This window comes from Acomys russatus, chromosome X, assembly GCF_903995435.1.
Source record: "Acomys russatus chromosome X, mAcoRus1.1, whole genome shotgun sequence".
Taxonomy (NCBI): Eukaryota; Metazoa; Chordata; class Mammalia; order Rodentia; family Muridae; genus Acomys; species Acomys russatus.
The window spans coordinates 119,695,454-119,717,100 of NC_067169.1; positions in this window are offsets into that span (position 1 = coordinate 119,695,454).

Consider the following 21,647-nt stretch of genomic DNA (forward strand, 5'->3'; position numbering starts at 1 on the left):
GTTACCTGGACACGCCTTCCCCAAGGTTTCAAAAACTCACCTACTCTTTTTGATAAAACGCTCCACCAAGATTTGACTGATCCCCAAAATAACTCTTTTACAATATATAAATGGTCCTCAGCTAAAAAGACACAACTCTACAGACAAGAGCGACTCTCAACCCAGCTACCTTGTTGCCAGCCCCAGACAGGCACAAGAGACTCCACATGACTGTCACCAGGTAATGGCAGAGACACATGGTACACGAGAAGACCTACAAGATTGCCCTATCCCAGAGGCTGATCATACTTGGTATACTGATGACAGCAGCTTCTTAGATTCAGGTACCAGAAGGCCTGGGGCAGCTGTGGTAAATAGACAGAAAGTCATCTAGACACAGGCCCTTCCTCAAAGGACCTTGGCCCAAAAGGCAGAACTTGTCGCCCTAACCAAGACATTAAAACTTTTCAAAGACAAGAGAGCTAATATTTACACTGATAGCCGATATGCATTTGCCACTGCTCATGTCCATAAAAATATTTATGAGCAAAAAAGACTCTGACCTCAAAAAACAAGAAAATTAAAAATAAGCCTGAAATTAAAGCTCTCCTCAAAACCCTATTTCTGCCAAAACAAGTGGCCATCATATACTGTCCAGGACATCAAAAAACAAAAACAAAAACAAAAACAAAACAAAATCCTGTCGCCATGTGCAACCAACGGGCAGATCAGGTGGCAAAACAAATAGCCAAGTCCGGACTCCTGGTGTTGTCTATCAGGGCTAAAAAAACAAAAAAACAAAACAAAAAAAAAAACAAAAAACCCTCAGCCTAAGGCTTATAACTACTCTTCTGAAAACCAGGCCCAGACCCAAGCTCTAAGAGCTATATTTGACCCAGTTTCCAAAAATTAGACAAAAAGACGGTAAAACTGTTCTGCCGGCCCTCAATGCAGCTGCCATGGTCCAACAAATACATACCTAGACCCACCTAAGATCAAAAAATCTTGGACAGATCCTAGATAAGACAGAATTCATCATCCCTAGAGCTGCTGCCCTGGTTGATAAAACTGTAACTACTTGTCAGGCTTGTCAACAAGTCAATGCTGGCAAGAACCAAGCCCCAGAAGGGACCAGAGTCCGTAGAGACAGACCAAGAACTTACTAGAAAGTAAATTTTACCGAGGTAAAGCCCCCAGTTGCGGGTTATCGATACTTATTAGTTTTTATAGACACTTTTTCAAGATAAATAAAACATTTCCCCACCCGGTAAAAAACAGCACCAACAGTAACCAAGGCCATCCTACAAGACATCTTTCCTCGGTTTAGACTTCCCAAGGTAATGGGGTCAGATAAGGGGCCGGCCTTCGTCTCCCAGGCCTGCCTTAAAAGACTCCAGGCGGTTCAAGCCCAGGTTTGGGCCCCACTGGCCAAACTTTACAAACCTGGCCACTCTCAGACAGCGAGACATCCCTTCCACGTTGGTGACTCTGTCTACATCCGTCAATATCGGTCTCAAGGACTCGAACCTTGATAAAAAGGGCCTTACATCGTCCTGCTCACCACACCCACCGCTCTCAAGGTCAACAAAATAGCTGCCTAGGTTCATGCCTCTTACGGCAAAGCTGCTCCAGCGACTCTTGACTCCACCTCAGAGACACCACGATGACAGCTCCATCGCTCCCAAGATCCACTCAAGATAAGACTTACCTGATTACGGGATTGACTATAAAAATTCTGCTTCTCACCCTTGTACCTTGTTTTGGCTATGACTCTCCCTCAAATCCCCACCAGCCCATAAAGTTAACTTGGCAAGTGCTCTCCCATATTGGAGAGCCCATATGAGAGACTTTGTCCATAGCCCCCTTATAGACCTGGTGGCCTACACTATACCCTGACTTATGTAAATTGGCTACAAAAACTCCTGCTAATTAAAATATCGAAAAACACTCAAACCTCAGTGAGGGTCCCACCAAAAAGTCTCCTAAAAAGAGGTTAAGTCTTCACCCCTGGGAGATATGTGACATTATGAAAATAAAAGCTTATTATGACGTCTGTCTTCTTACATCTGCCCTGACTCACACCAAACAAGAGCCATAGTGGCCAAATGCGGGGGAAGGGGGCTTTCACATTCTATTATAAAAACTGGAAACGCGCCTTAAGATTAAGGCCAGTCAGAAACTCAAGGGGGGATTGTAAGGCTCTCTCTCTCTCATAGCCTAAGCCTGGGAACATGACTCAGGCAAGCTTGGAAAAGTGACCCAGAAAGAATTGAAGGCCAGTTCCAGTTTCTGAGATCAAAGTGACCAACTAAGATAAACAATTTCAACTAAGGTAAACAATTTTCAGAAAAGTACCATCTGGAAATTCTCTGAAAACTCTCCAACACCCCTCCTTGACAAAAATAGGCCCCAAGACCAACGACCCCTGCAATAGCCAATAACAATTAAACAAGCACCCTTACCGACTACCAGAGCCAATCCTAACATAGGGCACGCAGCCCCTCCTAACCTTTGCGGTTTTAGCCTTTAAAAATGGCCAGTAACACTAACTCGGTGTGCCTCCCTCCCGAGTGAGTGCTGAGGCCCCCTGACGGGCTTCAACAATGAACCTTGTGCTTTTACATCAACACTGTGGTCCTCCAGTGGTCTCTCGTGATGACCCCCTACCCGAGTAGACTCAAGGGTCCAACACCCCTTCGATCTTACCAGTAGCTGATGGAGAAACTGTCCCATGATCAGATGTGCTCTCTCTGCTCAGGCCACCTGTCTCCTGAGGTGGGCAGTTTTCAGGGGCACTTAACTTACAGGGATGTTGCTCTTTTTTGGTGTACTAGAAGGCCCTGGGGAAATGTTACCTGCAGGTGTCTGTGTGTTGGGAACCCCCTATTGGGACTTCATGTCATCTTTCTTGGCCTTATGTAACCGAGAGGAACATCTGGTAGGTAAAAGCCTCATCCATTTTTGGATGTGGCCCCGCACCTGCGAATGGAGATTGTGCCTTGCTCACGACAGCCACATTAGTCGATTTGCTCCTGACAGTATTCCCCAGGAGCTCTGGCTTGTCCCTCTGGAAGTTGAAATAGCCATAGATTTAAAACAAAATGGATTGGGCTAGCCAATTTGAAATGTAGCTATAGTGACCACACCACATTCTACTGGTCTTTTTTTGTGATGCAGAAAATGGCAGAAGTGGCTGGCAAAAGGTGTGCTGTGTTGTGGCAGGACCCCAGTAAAGAGAAATGACTTATGTGTAAGGCGATGACACATGTATGTGACATAAACTGGCTTCTTCTCTTCCTTCCTGACTGCCTGTCTTCAGACGTCTAAAGGGACAAAACGCAGTGCAATGTCAAAGTCTTGTACCCTTTAGTAAACAACACTGTCTTCTCATCACTTCTTTTCTCATGACCTCGTGACAAACCAGCAAGGGTAGCACCAGAAGCAAGAAGCAGCAGGAGAAAGAACCAGCCCAGGCCCCAGGCCATTACCAGCTCTACTATGCATAATTCTAGTTTTAGAGACTGAGCTACATTCCTTCCCCATACATCAGTGCTTCTGGGGGGAAAGCTCCCAAGGCCTGACCCCAGGCTATTACTGGCTCTGCCAAACAGGATGCTAATTTTGAGAAGAAGGATATAGTGCCTTGTCTATAGGTCAGGGCCTCAGGGAAAGCCTCGGTTGATCAGTCCAGGCCTCAGAAGTTCTCACCTTTTTAGTTATATATATATTGTAAAGTTGAGATGAGTTTACAGGTATCTGAATATCCAAGAGACTTTTATGTCCTCCAACCAACAAATATCTTCTAGGATTGTGAAAAGAATTATCAATACACATATTCTAATCATAATATTGAATGGAGGTGGAGGGTTGTAAAGCAGATTAAATGCTGTAAGTTGTACAATGTATCTTTGGCTCATTCGGATGGGAAATCTACACAATTAGAGACAAAGAGCTGATACAAATAATCTGGAAACATTCCCTGCTTTTTGGAGCAGAGGGACATTCTGAGTAAATAATATATGTGAAGGGCTAACATAAGCACTGATTCCAAACATATTACGGTTGTTTTTCCTCTCTAAAAGTCCCATAGAGGATCACAAGGTCCAGAGCTGTGGCTAATGGCCAAAGGTCTAGTTGAGTCTATTTCATTTGTTTTTTTCTTTTTCTCTCTCTCTCTCTCTCTCTCTCTCTCTTTTTTTTTTTTTTTTTTTGTAGACATTAGAATAGGATGGAGTTCAATGAGGGGAACTCAGGATATCAACCCCTACCAGGTGGGCACACCCAGAATAGTTCAACCAGCCCCTCTGGTTGTCCATTCAGAGGCACAGAGTCCTTTAGAACCATGGACCATGTTAGAGCCATGAAACACAGCACCCAAAGGGGGATTGTGCTTTGAAAGCAGAGTATTGGCTCTCTATTGCAACCTGGGGACTATCTATCTGCTCAGGCAACCTGTGGGTTGTTAGAAACCGGAAAATTCAAGTGATGAACGAAGTGATATTTTAAACAGTATATATCAGTCTCCATGAACTCCAAAGCCATAAGCCTTATAGGTCATTAAGATGCAAGGGACACATAGGGACCTCCCAATGACAAACAAATAGGCATAGTTGATGATATGCCAGAATCATTCAAGAGGGCATTGAAAGGCAGCACATGAAAATCACCCAGAAGATCAATTACATCAATCTGATACTTTCAGTTATTATTTAATGACAGTCAGATATTTTAAAACCTTTATTTGATATACTTCACAGCGTGTTTTTGATCCTAAAGATGGACCTTATAATCTTTAACAGCATAATATTGCCTTTAATTTTTATTCTTCATATGCCTTATATAGCTTATGCATTCTCTGTGTACTTTACATAACTTACTTGGGATTTTATAGGTTATGAGAAAGCTTCTTACTTTTTTTTTGCAAATATATATCCACCTCAATCTTTATATACAAACCTTTATATATCAAAATATTTTTATTTTAGGCTGCATCACATTTTTATTTATTAATACCACAATATTTAATAGTACTATTGAGAATGCCCCATCCCACCTTTATATAAAATTTCTGAGACAGCCTGCTTGGAACAACTAACTACTCTTTAGGGAATTGAGACCCAACAGAGGCTACCTTCCTTTAGCAGCTCTTTACACCCAGCAACTTTAAGTATTTTGCTGTTGTTGTTGAAATTTGTCAGTGGTAAACTATTAGTTTTTGGAAGTACTACGTTACTGTTATGTATCGTGTAAAACTGTGTCAAAATAAAACTAAACATAACATCAAAGTCAGAACATAAACATCTCTTTGGGTCCAGGAAGTTGCTCTCATAGGTAGTTGATAGGGTGGGTGGAGAAGAGAGGAAGGATGGATACATTGTAACTCTCTTCAAGGACATGTTACCTGCTCAGTTTTAGCCTTTGTTTTTTGTATTTATCTCTTAGGCTGCTCTGTTCTCCTTGTCCCTGTCACAGAGACAGAAGGCTATTCTGACTGACTGTCCCAGGAAAGGGGGTTTAAGGACTTACGGAGAAAGAAAAAACACCTATGAACCTGAAATGGGAGAGTCAAATCCCACATTCTAGAGTCAGCCCTTTGGCTTAAATGCCACAGGTCATTTTGAGAGCAGCAGGTGCTCTGCTTGGATTGATGGGAGCTGATTGAGCTCATTAGACCTCCTTGCATCCAAGAGAGTGTTCCCCATTGGACGTTTGAGGTGGTAAAATCTGATGTGTAGAAATTAATCAGAGCACGAGAGAAGATAGAAAAAGGACTTGAAGGTCAGAAACATTTTAGCATTGTCACTATGAAGCTGTGTGTGTCAGCGCCTGCCTGTGCCCTCTCAGGCACATTTGTCCTACCTGCTCTATGCCACTTGCCAGACCATGGCTTTGGCTCAGCTTCACTAGCAAGTGGCTCTCCTGAGAGGCTTGGGGTGGAGGAGGGTCTGGGGCCTAAGGCCAGGCTGCCAGGCTGCCAGTCACCCCACCCTTTGTGCCCCCAGCCACCAGCATCTAGGCCACCTTTAAAAACACACTCGATGTGCTGAGGTGAGTTGATGGGTGGGGGCTCTCATTTTCTGAGAAGGGGAGGGGGCTGAGGGAGAAAAGAGGGTAGGAGGGTGGGACACAGAGGAGAGGAGGGAGTGGGCTGCAGTAGGGATGTAAAGAAAATGAGTGAGTGAGTGAGTGAGTGAGTGAATAACTAAACAACAGCCCCCACACAGGCAAACTTCCTCCCCTGCTGTAGGTTCTGATCACTTCCTGGAGCTAGTGCAGGGGCCTTCAGAGCCACCCAGCCACTGCAACTGTTCTTTGTAATTCTCTTACATTTTCATGTATCTCTTCCTGTCTTTAGCCCATTGGTCTGGAAAACCCCTCCTGTGGTAGGAGCATTGGCTCAGAGGAACCAGTAGGAGCCATTTTTGGAGATTTTATAACCGTTTCACCAAAAACAAAAACAAAAACATAACACCAACGAAGTAATTTAAGCACTGATGTCACTCTTTGTTCCTACACCTTTTAAAGTTTTTTTTTTTTTTTTTTTAATGTTTTCTCCTCCAGTCTGCTTTGGTCTATGGAGTAACCAGAAATTTGGGGGTGTTGCACTACATTTAAATTAACTTCATCCTGTGGATCTAAGCAATTTTAAAGCAAATTTCCTAGTGCAAATTATCCCTCCCTTGCTTGCTCTCTTGCTCTAGGCTCTGCCCCTGCTGGGGGTAGGTGGTGCAGAAGCTTAGTTGGCCCTCATAGGTGGTATTCTGTCTTTGAGTTTTACTTGCATGTTCTTATGCCTTTAAATTCACAGAAACTTTGTCAGGGAAGCAAGGGCAGGCTTTTAGAATGAAAATAAAGAAGCTTTTGAAGTGCTTTAATAATTTATTATAAGAACTAGAGTGCAGAAGCAAAGGATCTAATGCTGCTAATGTCCTCTTCAGAATTTGGCTGTCCCATGTTTACTGCTGACTCTTCTCTGCCGGGCACCACTTCTCATGTATATATGTGTAATCAGTATACAGATATGGATAGAGGTATCACAGGAATGCCTAGTCTCTCTCCTGTACTCAGGTACACCCGTTCAGGTGGCAGTTTGACTGATCCTGCAGGTCACTCTTCAGTAACAAGGTCCTGAGAGGGAGGTGCCAGGAGACAAGAAAGATAGAAAAACTAGAAATAGGGAAGGTAAACCTGTGGGCAGGAGGACTTGTAAAAGCGATCTCTTAGGCCAAACAAGCTTCTTAACAAGCACAACATCGCTGGACATGGCAGTGCACACTTTTTTTTTTTTTTTTTTTTTTTTGGTTTTTCGAGACAGGATTTTTCTGTGTAGCCTTGGCCATCCTGGACTCACTTTGTAGACCAGGCTGGCCTTGAACTCACAGCGATTGCCTGCCTCTGCCTCCCGAGTGCTGGGGTTAAAAGCATGCACCACCAAGCGGTGCACGTTTTTAATCCCAATGTTTGTAGGCAGAGGCAGGGGGATCTCTGAGTTCAAGGCCAGCCTGTTCTACAGAGCAAGTTTCTGCAAGTCCTGGACTACAAAGTAAAACCCTGTCTTGAAGAAAAAAAAAAGGTACAGCATCTTATAGATTATTTACAGGGGTGAAATGGGATAAAATCAGCAAGAAGCTATGTTGGGAAAAGTGGGGTCCTCAGAATATGTAGCCAGGCTTGGCTCTGGCCTTTAGCAGCTCTACCAAGCATATTCCTGGTTATATTGGGGCCTCAGAGAAAAGTCCTCAAGTCCTTGGCTCCAAACCATTACTGGCTCCTCTAAGCATATTCTTGGTTTAAAGAAGGAGCAAAGCCTCTTCTCCAAATATAGTTGGGCGTCAGGGAAAGCCTCAGATGCTCAACCCAGCCCTCCACAGGAGAGAGCAATTCTCACAAGTTGTTCACTGATTATTTTCATATGGACACTGCCTGACAGCAAACCACCCACACTCAGTAAGGGAGGGAGGGAGGGAAGGAGAGAGAGAGAGAGAGAGAGAGAGAAAGAGAGAGAGAGAGATACAGAGAAATACAGAGAGATACAGAGAGAGAACAAGGAGGAGGAGGAGTATAAGTAAAATAAAATAGTTTTAGTTAAATCCTCAGGAGAATTTCTACTTGCTTAGCTAGACATGACTGAAGCCATCCAAACCTAATAGGTATAAGTGAGGACACAGTTAACTACCCTGCTACATTAGTAGAAAGAAAGGCTTGTTGGAGATCAAGCTGCAGAGGCACTCCCTCCTTCTCTCTCTCTCTCTCTCTCTCTCTCTCTCTCTCTCTCTCTCTCTCTTTCTCTCTCTCTCTCTTCCTAGAAGAGAGCAGAATCAAACTGGTAGCTAAGGAAGCACATTTATTTTTAGAATGGTCCATAGGCTGGGTTCTTTGAACTGGTACAGGACAATTGGATTGACCCTGAACTAATGCCCTTGCCAAGAATTTTGTCCTCTGGGGCAGGTTAAGGGAGGTTGCTGTTACTTTAAGCAAGGCTCCCCATAAGCAGAAAACAGGCTTTTGGCCTCCCTTTACCCAATAATAATCCTTCTGCTCACCCAGCCAAAGTCCTCCTGCTTAGGGCTTTGCACCATCACTGACATGTTGGGTGCTACTTTGAACATAGTAATAGGCTCTACTGCACATGTGTTTATTGACTGAGTCTAGGTGTAGGAAGGTTTGGTGGAAGGAAGCCTCACTCCACTCAGATGAGGGACAGCAGAGGGCTGTGGTGTGTTCATTTGCCTCCAGTACCAGTCTACAGAGGGAGATACAGATTTACATTGGGAAAGCACAACCAGATAGAACAGGAGTGGTGCCCCGCCTCCCAGTATGTAGCACAGTTTGACCTCTCTGAAGACCAGCACCCTGTTTCAAAGTGGTAGTGCAGAGAGGACGCCTCCCATGCTTAGTGGAAGAGGACTTGAATAAGATTCTGTCCAGGAGGCTTACCAGTTTTACTCATGTCCCATATCTGGGTGCATGCTTCCTCCTTTATCCTGAGGCTTTTTAACTGTTGGCTCTGCCCTCCTCTTTGTTGCTTGGTTTCATCAGTAAGCTCCTGCATGGAAATAAATAAAGTGTAGGGCTTTGGACGACTCTGAATTGTGGGATTTTTCAGTTAAGCAGTCTGTGTCCTTCCCACGTAGAGAAACCACAGTGAAATATCTGAGTCAGTTTCCAAGGACAGGAATCTCAGTTTCTTCCCATGCCTTTTTCTGCTCAGGAGACAATAACACATCCTGGCAGGCCAGTGTGACAGGCCCAAGTGCATAAAGCACAGAACAGGGTAGAGAAGAGGGAGACATTCTGCCCTGAGCCACCACAGTCTGTCAGAGGCATGCCTTAATAATGCAGACCCCTGCCACAATGGACCACTGGAGGATACTCAACATCCAAACTATGGCAGTAGCCTATTAACTCTGGTGACCACTCAGGTACAGGGACAGAGCCCTTGAGTGGGAAGGGACTGGTGGGGAAGAGATTGTGAAAGTCAGCGTTTTTGAAGTGCCTTTATTCATTTGGGTTGATGTAGCCACTGTAGCTGCTATAGAATCCTTCCCATTTTAAGGAGTGTCTGAGCTGCTGGTGATGTCACATGCCGTTAATCCCAGAGCTCAGGCGGCAGAGGCAGGCAGATCTATGTGTCTTTGAGGCCAGCCTGGTTTACAGATTGAGTTCTAGGACAGGCAAGGGTACACAGAGAAATCTTGTCGCAAAGAAACAAACAAACCAAAAGATTGTAAAAAAAAAAAAAAAAAAAAAAAAAGAATGTTTCTGAATGGACAAAGGGATTGGGAGTGTAAACCCTGAGCAGAACATAGAGCTGACTTCAGTCTACTCCAGGACGGTCATCATGGGAAGCTAGCCTCCCTCAGCCTGCTGGGGCTGTTTGCCCAAGGTTGGACATGATGGTTAGGTAGTACATCTCTAAGCACCTGCACAAGTCCTTGTGGAGATTGGGGCTACTAAGGTTTCCTCAAAAAGGGAAAGGGGAGCTTTGAGGCCTCAAAGAACCCATGGACTTGGCAGGGGTCATGGGATCCTCAAGGGGCCCTTGGTCCGCAAACTCCTCCTCTTTTCACCTATGAAACAGTTGCCTAGGGTAGGAATCTTTGGAAGAGCATATGTGCCTGTATATAGGCCGCAGGAAGCCCTCAGTGGTATAAATTTGTGACAGTGATCCCTGCTTTGGGTGACTCCCTGTTTTGTAACTTCTTATGAAGCTGAGTGGAATGTTTCCATACTGTGCCTGCTTTTCAGTGAGCACAGATTCCCCCAATGTTATAGTTGCTTTGGAGTTATCCACAGTCCTGTGGTGACCTCACTAAACTCATTGGTTCAACAAGCCAAACTAAATGGAATTTCTCTTTGTTATGTGTCTTCTGTGTTTGGGGTGGACAATCCCTTCTGCCCAGCTCCTCCGTGAAAGTCACCTGGCACATGAGACCTAAAAGAAACTGACAGAGTAAAAGAGATTGGTTGTAGTGCAGTATCTGCCAGGGGAATCTAGGCACGAGCATCTTCCTCTGTGAGGCCTGCAATGGCGCATCCCCTAGCTATGGTGATACTTTTATGGCCACTGGTACAGATAATAAAGCCTGCACGTTCGGCTCAGCAGTTGGCTCATAGGAATCTTGCCTGACTAAGGAAGAATTACAATGGGACCTGGACATGGGGAAGGTGTCCACCTAAGACACAGCAGCAAAAGTAGAATAGAGGGAGGCTGGTCCAGAAGCTCTGAATGGGGTTCTGTGAAAGGCTCTTCTATTTGCCTGCTTCAACTGTTGTCTCAGAGGACTATTGCCTCTGTCTGCTAGCCTAGGCCTGGCCCTGGAAGCTCCTTACCTCTGTACACTCTAACCAGGCCTAAGATGTTTTCAGCCTCTGAGACTTACTACTGCTAAATAAACTCACCCTTCCTTGTTCTTACTGGGCTCCAACTCCAAGGATGGGCCCAGATTTGAATTCATTACTTCATGCTCCCTGTGTCTAAGGTCTCGGGTCCCTTGATTGTATGAGTCTGAACATGTGCCTGCCTGAAAGCTGCCTTGTGATTCTATTGTGTGTATCTCTCCCTATGTGTGTCTGTCTCTTCTGTGTTACGGTGAGAGCCTGCCGTCTGAAGTGTGTGTGTGTGTGTGTGTGTGTGTGTGTGTGTGTGTGTGTGTGGTGTGTGTGTGTGTAAAAACTGTCTCTTCAGTTCAGCTTGTGCTGTCACCTTGCCTCTGAGAGCCTTCCTTGCCCTCCAGGAAATTCTTTTGCATGGGAAATGGCAGAGAAGGAGATCTTCCCTGTCAGCTGGCCCTCAGGCAATCTCTAAGCAGCAGGAAGCTAACAACACAGCTCTCATACTTTCAAGTCCTAAGACACAGACATGGAAGGCAGAGCAGGGAAATTACCTCAAGTTAGCCTAGGCTGGTTTCTTAGAGCCTCAACAGAATACAATGTAGCTTCAATTTCCCTGTCTACCTGTCTATCTGGGGTCTGGCTTGGGGCCCTGCCTGCTTCTGAAACCCAAAACTGGCCCCAAGCCTGAGAACCAGGTGAGAGTGTGGTATGAACCTTGTCTCCCGGGTCCAGAGTTTCCTGCGAGGTGGAGTGCGGCTTCTGCTGTCCTCTTGGGTCCCACACACACAGTGAGCGCTAAGACACTGTAGGGAGTAACCCCACCTCCAAAAAATCAGCCCTTTAGCTTTGTGTCCACAAGGAGTGGCAGGTGAAGGCTGATTCTGGCTACTGGGACCCTGTTTGTTGCAGTGATCACACAGGGGAAGAGCTGAAACATCCTGGGCCCCTCTCGCTGGTGCTTGGCCTCCCCACCCCCTATGCTCACTTTCATGCTGCCTTTGGGACCCCTGAGATTGGCCCCAGGCAAGGCATTCATGCCAACACTCATGAGGCCCTTGGAGATACACAAACCAGTGTCAACATGCATTCTCTTAAAAGGTCTAGATCCGGAAAAGGGCCTTTTCCAGCTATAAACTGCCCACTGTGACTCAGAAAGGGCCGCAACATAGTCTGCCTCTTGGGCATGGCACAAAATGGCACCTCCTTCAAATCCCTGGATGCTGAAATTCTTGCATCACAAAATGGTTCTGAACCCTTGCCCCAAGTCCCTGGGTGCCAAAAAAACTCACCTGCCCATTTCACTTAGCCTCTCCCTGTTGGGCATGAAACAAAATGGCTTCCCCATCAAGTCCCCAGATGCTGGAATACTTGTGTCACAAAATAGCTCTGAGCCCCAACCCAAGTCCCCAGAATGCTGGATAAACCACCTGGCTCCTTCCCTTCAGGAACCTCATAAATTGGCTCCTGGCACCCCAGGTCCTGGTTTCAGATATCTCCATGGATGTAGATGGGGATGCAGAGGTTTGAGGGGGCTTATGACCACAGTCACTGTGAACTTTGCTTTAGGACCCAGAACAAGATGCACACTTGCTTGACCCTTTTGGCCTGTGCTTCAGCCCTGAGGCCCTGACTTGCACATTGACCAGGAAATTCATGTGACCTCTGCTCTCTAGAAAACTCTGAAGTAGACCCCATGGGCTGATTTTCACCAGGAAGGACCTTAGGGAGGGAAAGGGTCTCATTCCCACCAGAAGACCTGCTCTGGGGCAGAACACACCACAGCCACTGGACTATACTCCTGGGGTCCCCCTAAGCGCAGCCAATCTTCCGCAGCCCCTCTCGCGACCTAGTTTTATCCTCTCATTTAAGCAGTCCTCTTTTCCGTGGGGAATTCCTCAATGTGGCACCTTTGCAAAGGCCCTAGTCAAGGAGCATATGGAGACTTGATAGCCTATGACCATATAGTGGGGGAGGAGGTCCTGCTCTGTCTCAGACCTAGTGGAGGGTAATAGAGTGAAAGCAGGATGTTGGAATGGGAGGCTACAAGTGACAGGATAGCAATTGACTTGTAATCTGAATAAATTAATAAAATTAAAATTAAAAAAAGAAATTAACCATTGATGGGACTGTACCAACTCCACAAATCAGGCCCTTGTATACTAGTCAAAGATATTCTGTATTGGAATTCCCTCTTGGTTGGCTTTTCCTTTGGTTAGAATGGCATATTGTTCCCCATCTCTTTTCATTAATTTTGGTTGAAATTCTATTGCTTCATGCGGTACTACTCTATTAAAGAGCTGGCTCTGGAGTTGGATTAGACACCCCGTCCCCCAACCCAAACATGCTTGTTTTAAAATTTCCTCCAACATACCTGTCCTGGGTCAGGAGACCATCTGACACTAGGACAAAGATACAAAACACAGCTAAACAGCCCAAGAAAAGACACTATGTGAGTTCAAAGGGCTAAAATATAAGCTGTACATTAGGATCTTAAAGAAAAAAACCTTTAAGACATATTGATTATTTAGACAGCATGTGTGCCTGCACGCCAGAAGAGGGCACCAGTTCTCACAATAGATGGTTGTGAACCACCATGGTTAGTTGCTGGAAATTGAAGTCAGAGCCTGGACTTCACTTTGATCTGTCTGCTTCTGCCTCCCTTAGTTCTGAGATCACAGGCTTGCACCATGACACCTGGACCTAAATTCTCTTTTCACTGTTACACACCAAAAAAAGGTGTCACTTGCCTTTAATCACAGCACTCACTCAGGGGATGCCAAAGCAGGTAGAACTCTGTGAGGTCAAGGCCTGCCTGGTATACAGACAGAGTTCCAGGACAACCAGGCCTAAAACAGAGAAACCCTGTCTCAAAATAAGAAAAGGCATCTCTTGGGAGTCAATGTCCACACACCCAAAGTTCCTATGTGATCCAGGGGCTACCTGGAATGAGCCATCACCTCAGGCATATGAGACTTCCTGGGTTGCCAGACAGGTCAGAGCACTGGGTTTATGCAAAGGCTCTGAGAAACCTTCAAGACAATAACACAAAGACTCTGAGATAATGATCACTGACCAAAGGCAGCTTCACACAGCTTAGCTGCTGTCACTCCAGATTCAGGCTAGATACAATGGGTCTGCTAAAATTCTGCTGTGCACTAGCCCTTTTGTTCTGACCCCGATTCCTAGAAGCTAGGTCTCAAAATGCCCCCCAAAAGTGTAAGTGGAGGACATTTCTAGCAAGCCTTTGCAGGTTCCATTGCAAAGGTTCTAGTGTCTGTCTTCCTCATGTATGAGGCAATTTCCTACCACAACACGCCTGAGCAAAAAGGTCTGTATCACGCAGGCCAGGGTACAGTAGTGTCCATCTCTTAGCAGACAGGCAGTAGTTGAGGTGTGCTTATACAGGGCTAAGGGATGCTTGGCTCTGACCCTTGGCTGCTGCTCAGAAACTTCCTGGCGACATCTGCAGAGGGCAGGAGAATGGAATCTCCTGCTTCTAGATACCTGGGCAGTGTGAGGAGACACCACCGCCTCAGTAGCTATAGCCTTATGCATCCAGTTTGCTGAGGACATAAAACTGCATCTGCTGTCCATGGAAAGGTAAGGCTGACCCAAGGGTGTGGAAGCCTGGCCTCTCGAATAGAGCCAAGGGTTAGCTAGCAATAGCACTCAGACTCTGGGCTCAACTTTAAGATGTTTATTCAGCACCACAAGATTGGTTTTAATGTGGTAAGAACTGAAACTGGCCCAATTTCAGAAAAATGGTGATTTTTTTTCCCCCAGTCTTTAGTGGAAGGGTTTTCCTGAGCTTGTTTTGTTTTGAACAGTGCGCAGATTATACTTGTGTTATCTGCATATGTCTTCTCCTTCTCCATCTCTTCTCTTCTCTCCTTCCTCTTCTCTCTCACTCCTCCTCTTCCTCCTCAGCTGACTCTCTTAGGGAGATGGTTGAGAGGTCAGCTTTCATGATGGAATGGCAAGTGTTCTACATAGACATCTTGTACCTGAGGTGTGCTGAGGAGCTCCCTGATGTAGGCCCTGCCCCTTCCATCTTACCAGTAGCTGATGGAGAAACAGTCCCATGATCAGATGTGCCCTCTCTGCTCAGGCCACCTGTCTCCTGAGGTGGGCAGGTGTCAGGGGCACTTACAGGGATGTTGCTCTTTTTCAGTGTACTAGAAAGCCCTGGGGAAAGGTTGCCTGCAGATGTCTGTGTGTTGGGAACCCCCTGTTGGAACTTTATGTCATCTTTCTTGGCCTTATGTAACCTAGGGGGATTTCTGTTAGGAAATGCCTCATCCATTTTTGGATGTGGCCCTGCACTTTGAATGGAGATCGTGCCTCACGAACCACAGCCATGTTAATCAATTTGCTCCTGACAATATTCCCCAGGAGCTCTGGCTTCTCTCTGGAAGTTGAAGTAGCCATATATCTAAAACAACATGGATTAGGCTAGCCAATCTGAAACACAGTTGTACTGACCACACCACGTTCTACTGGTCTTTTTTTGTGATGCAGAGAATGACAGAAGTGGCTGGCGAAAGGTGTGCTGTGCTGTGGCAGGACCCGAATAGAGAGAAATGATTCATGCTTAAGGTGGTGACACATGTATGTGACATAAACTGGCTTCTCCTCTGCCTCCCGGCCTGCCTGTCTTCAGACATCTAAAGGGACAAACGGGAGTGCATTGTCAAAGTCTTGTACCCTTTAGTAAACAACACTGTCTGCTGAATGAGGAGCTTGAAGCACATTGTTAATGGGGTGTGTAGATAGGAAGAGGTTCTCTTCACAAAAAGTGGGAGACAAAGAAAAGCTTTGTAAGTTACCAGTCTTCTCCAGAACAGAGCTGGCAAAGAAAGGTCTTCCAGCTTTCCTGCTCAAAAATCTTCCGTGGGCTCCTTCTCCAGCTGCTGCTGCTGCTAGGAAGGGATGCCTCAACCCCTGAGGACCTGAGGAGCCTTGGATCCTGAGCCTTGCTCATCCCTCTCTTCTTCTTCTTCTTCTTCTTCTTCTTCTTCTTCTTCTTCTTCTTCTTCTTCTTCTTCTTCTTCTTCTTCTTCTTCTTCTTCTTCCTCTCCTCCTCCTTCATCTTCTTCTTAACATTATTTTGTTTGATCGTTTGGTTTTTCAAGACAGGATTTCTTGACTGTCTTGACTCACTTTCTAGACCAGGCTGGCCTGGAACTCACAGTTCTCAGCCTGCCTCTGCTTCCCAAGTGGTGGGATTAAAGACTTGGTCTTCTGCAGACATGCAGTTTGTGATTTCAGTGCTGCAGGCTACTCTAACCATTAGGGGACACCATTGGATCAGGCTCATCCTGAGGAGCTCTAAAGAGGGCAGGGGCAAGGCTCCATAACAGCTGGCCCAGAAAGAAGTCAAAAAGGAGTGTCAGGGGATGAGCCAGGGCTGAATGGAGAAGGAGTCTATGAGAAACCTTGGAAGTAAGGATAGGGTGCCCTGCACCAGGAGGACTGGTGCTGGTCTTGTGGGTGGGGCTGTGACTGCTGAGGTCATAGTGGTGGGCGTGTCTTGTATGCTAGGGTGAAGGGTGGGTGGATCTGGACCTAGTAAGAGCTAGAGAAGGGAACTTTGTGTCCTTGGTAACAGGTACTGGCCAGGGGGAGCAAGTGTGGGGGAGGGGCAGTGTTCTGAAATGCTTAGAGCTGAAGCAAGGAGGTAGACAGAGTCAGACAGGGGTGTGAGGGACAACCTGGGTGTGAGGGGCCCACCTGATTACTAGGGAAGCAGGAAGTGGAGAGGTGTTGGGGGCGTGGCTATGGATCTTGCAGTGTGGAGGTAAGGGGCTGCCAGGGTGGGAGGCTAGGTGATCACTTACAAAATTGGGCTGGGCTCTGGATGTTGACCTGAGAGGAGGCAGGGTCCCCTTAAGAGCAGGACAGGGCTGTGTAGGTATATATTAGTGTGGGGTTGTGAGAGCTGACTGAAGGGTAGTGGGCTGAGCTCTCTTGCTGATGCAGGGCTTGAGTGAGGTCTGGCCTTTCTCTGAGTGCTGGATTGTGTCTGGGTAAGTTTTGGTCCCCACTTAATGTTGCCCAGATCCGCTGAAGGAAAAGGGGGCCCAGGGATGTTTCTGCTGTGGCAGTTGTTGTGGGCTGGGCTGTCTGAGTGGTGAGATAAGGGAGCAGGGAATGCAGAGCACCAGGCCAAGACTATGATATGAGTGGTCACTTTCTGAGGAGGGGACAGAAGGCTGAATCCTCACATGACCTTCATTTCTCAGAAAACACCTGTAGCAGTGGGGCACTGTGACCTGTTGAGGTAGAGTAGTGGGTGGGGGCTGTGGTTGCAAAGGTCAGGGAAGGGCAGTGGGTTTCAACCTTCCTAATGCTGTGACTCTTTAACACAGTCCCTCATGTGTTTGTTGCTATTTCAAAGTGGAATTTTGCTACTGTTAGGAATGGAACCATAACATACATAGCTGGTGTGGGGGTTGCGAACACCGGGTGGAGAGCTCTGTCTGCGGGGGCGGGGGTAAGTATTGTAAATTCTCAGGGAGATGCTGTGAGTGCTTAGTTAAAGAGCAGTAGGTGTAGGTGGGGGGACAGAAGCTGTCTCTGCTGGGGTAGCTTGTGCTGGAGGTGTTGTGAGTGGGCAGTGATGACTTAGGTAGTAGTGGTTGGCTGGGCTTGATGCTGAGGTGCAGCTGAGGCTGATGATGTAGGCATAGTGGGCAGAGCTTGCAAGCCAAGGTAGGAGCTTTGAGCAGTGACAGGTCTGCCTCCTGTCTTGCCAGTTGATGGACACGTTGAGGGCTGGGTGAAGTGTAAAGTGTTGGCCAAACTACTGAATGCAGTGGAGAAGAGGGAGCCTGTTTGTGTGTGCTGCAGCAACTCTTGTGGGTGGGGCTGTGAGTGCTTTCCTAGGTGGGCTGCATTTGCACTGGACATTCCCAGGAAGGGCCAATCGTCTTACCTATCTCCTTTTTGGAAGGACTATTAGGTGTTCACAAATCCAGCTCTGGTTATCTTAAGTAGGCATATTTGGAGTTATTAACAATGTTATGTCCAAATTTTGAGGGACTCTCTGAACAGACCACCCAAGAGCCGAGTCCAAATGCAGTGGCAAGAATGTGTTTATATTGCAGGTTCAAACCCAGGAGACAGCTCCAATGCACTGACGCAGCAGGTGCAGGAAATTGGCCTGGAGTCTCAATAGAGAGGGGCCTGTTCTAGGTTTTAGGCAAGAAAATGTATTCTATAGTATATGAATGGATGACATCTGGGTAGAAAGGCTGCGAGCAGAGAGTTATAAGACTTAGAGTTTCATGGTTAGGTAATAGGTGCAGGGGCCAGTTGGCCTATAGAAAAGATTGGCCAAAGCAGTCGTGGGGGCATTAGGAACTTTGGCCTGGCCTCTCCTAGTTGGTTGTTGCTATGTGCCAGACCACGTGATGTTCAGCTTGACCAGCAGAGCATGTATTTGGACTTTCCCAAGGTGAGTTGATTGTGTTGCCAGGGAATATTTTTTCTGTTTAGACTAGTTTGTGCTTAATTTGGAATCTGGGTTCAGCCCTTGGCTAAGTTTAACACAAAATGGAGTTTCCTTTACAAAATGGAGTTTCTTTTTCAAAATAGAGTTTGTTTCATCCTTACAAACAAGATAGTTAGACTGAGGGTTTTATTTTATATTTTAACCCATTTGTGTGTTTCTGCAAATGTAGGCAGATTCCCTGAAAAGCTTATTCAGTATTTGTCATGAAGGCCATTCAGTTGTAGAATAACAGAATTATCCGTATCCTATAAGACATTAAACAGAAAACTATAAAAACCCAACATCCACAGGAACTCAGAAAAAGCTAACAGCAGGTTGTTTCAGTTTTCTTAGGGATTTTTAATGTTATTCAATAAGACTACAAGTCCTGGCTCAGAGACCCTGAGTTCAATTTTCAGCAATTATCCATGTGGTTCACAACCATCTATAGTGAGATGTGGTGCCCTCTTCTGGCATGCAGGCACACATGCTGTCTAAATAATAAATACATATTAAAAGATTTTTTTTCTTTAAGATCCTACGGTACAACTTATATTTTAGCCCTTTCAACTCACCTAGTGTCTTCTCTTGGGCTTTGTAGGTTTGTTTTCTTCTTTGTCCTAGTGTCAGATGGTCTCCTGACCCAGGACAGGTATGTTGGAGGAAATTATAAAACAAGCATGCTTAGGTAGGGTGACGGGGTATCTAATCCAACTCCAGAGCCAGCTCTTTAATAGACTAGTACAGCATGAAGCAATAGAATTACAACCAAAATTAATGAAAAGAGATGGAGACGTATATGCCATTCTCACCAAAGGAAAAGCCTACCAAGAGAGAATTCCAATTCAGAACATCTTTGAACAATATACAAGGGCACCCAGATTTATTTTTTAAAAAAGAGAAAAACTGAAACAAAAACAATAGCAAAACCAGAACACAGTGTTTATTAAAGGTAAAAGCACACGACGATGCAGACACCTCAATTGTGGGAGAATTCAGTGTCCTACTCTACACAATGGACAGATCACTGAGGCAGAAACAAAATAGAGAAATAATGAAACCAACAGATGGAATGAATCCAATGGACACAATGGCTATCTACAGAAGTTTTCTCCCAAGCACAAAAGAATAGTCTTTCTCTTAGCACCCCACGGAACCTTCTCGAAAGTTGTCAGTATATAGTCGGTCACAAAGCAAACCATATACAAAAAATGAAATTACCCATTGTACTTTCTCAGATCACCATGGATTAAGATGGATCTCAACAACAGAAATAACAAAAACCCTACACAAACATGGAAAATGAGCAACTCCCTACTCAGTGACAATGGGGCCAGGGAAGAAATGAAAAAGAAATTAAAGACTGTCTAAAATTCAATGAAAATGAAGGTACAACACACCCAAGCTTATGGGACACAATGAAAGCAGTACTAAGAGGAAAGTTCGTAGCACTAAGCGCCTTCATACAGAAATTGGGGACATTCCCTACTAGCCACTTAACAGCTCCTCTGGAAGCTTCCACAGCAAAAGAGGCTGACACACCCAAGAGGAGTAGATGGCTACAAATAATCAAACTCAAGCTTAAGTCTACAAGCTAGAAACAGAGGACAAGGGGAAGAATGAATGGAATCAAGGGATGGTTCTTTAAGAAAATCAACAAGATAGACAAAAGACACACACTGACCCAAACTAACTAAAAGGCAGAGAGAAAATATCCAAATCAACAAAATCAGAAAGGAAAAACAGAACATAAAAACAGACACTGGGGGAAAAAAAACAAAGAAATATTAGGTCTTACTTCAAAAAACGATAGTCTACAAAATTGGAAAATCTAAATGAAACGGACAATATTCTTGGTAGATTCCATTTACCAAATCTAAATCGAGATCAGGAAAACAAGTTAAATACCTCTGTAACCCCTAAGGAAAAGAAGCAGTCATTGAATGTCTCCCAACCAGGGGCGAGGGCAGGAAAGCCTCATGGCCAGATGATTTTAGCTCAGAATTCTACCAGGCTTTCAAAGAAGAGCTAATACCAATACTCTTCAAAGTATTGCACAAAATAGACACAGAAAGAACATTGCAAAACTCACGCTATGGGGCCACACTCATTCTGGTACCTAAAACACACAAAGACCCATCAAAGAAAAAGAATTTCAGGTCAATTTCCCTTATGAACATTGATGGAAAAATAGTCACACACCGAATCCAAGAACACATCAAAGATATCATTCGCCGTGACCAAGAAGGCTCCATCCCGGGAATGCAGAGGAGGTTCAACATATAAAAATCCATCAATGTAATCCATCATATAAACAAACGGAAAGAAAAACAAAACATGATCATCTTATTAGATGCTAAAAACCATGTGACAAAATCCAATACCACTTCATATAACACGCCGAGGAGAGATCAGGGATGAAAGTTCTGATAAGCTGTAACACTGACTACTTACTAATCAGTTCCAAGCCCAAGATTTTAATTTCCCTTTGGTTGTATTCTGAATATAGACTTGGGGGTGCCTCTCATCATGCTAGAAACAAGTCTGTCCACTCTGTATACCATGTCTTCTAGACTGAGAAAAGAATGTCCATGCTTTTACTTGGTCCGAAGGCATAAGCCTACCCCAGCTTTCTTATAGACACAACTTTTGTCCCTAGTCTGTATTTGTCTCAGCAGGTTTTTACCTGACTAAGAGACTCCATCCAGAGTTGCTGAGAGCTGGAATTGCTGGAAGTTGATGTAAACCAGTCTCCCAGATGTGACTACTCCCTGTCTCTTCAACTGGATCAGCTAAACAGATGCTTTTGGTAAGTGCCCCATTACCTAGCCTTTGACTAGCTTTTCAGCCTTTCTAAGCCCCAATAACAGCGTCCCTAATGTCACCAGGAAAAAAAGTGACAGTAGAGAATGACTTTGCCCATTGTCCCACTTTATAGGCTGAAATGCTGAGTCAAGGGCAACTCTCTGGAAGGAGAAAAAAGCTCTTAGTTCTGTTTAAACCAGTTGTGCCTTATGCCACGTCATATCAAGAAAAAAGTGGGTGCCATCCGGATAATGGTCATGAGAGCACAGTACCTGGCCCTACAACAGGGCAAGTAAGAGGAATATCTGTCCCTACAGCAGTCCAACTCAGCGAATAAGTTGCAGGGAGACCTGTGATTGGGCCTTCAGGGCACTTGTCAGAGGGGGGAAATGAGACACCAGAAGAACTAAAATTGGATTTCATGGTCACCGGGACAAAGGTTAAGAAATAGGCCTAAAGGGGAGACCAGGCATTATAAGGCATATCTGATCAGCTAAGGGGGAAAGAACCCGTCTGGCTGCAGGAGGGCAGGGAG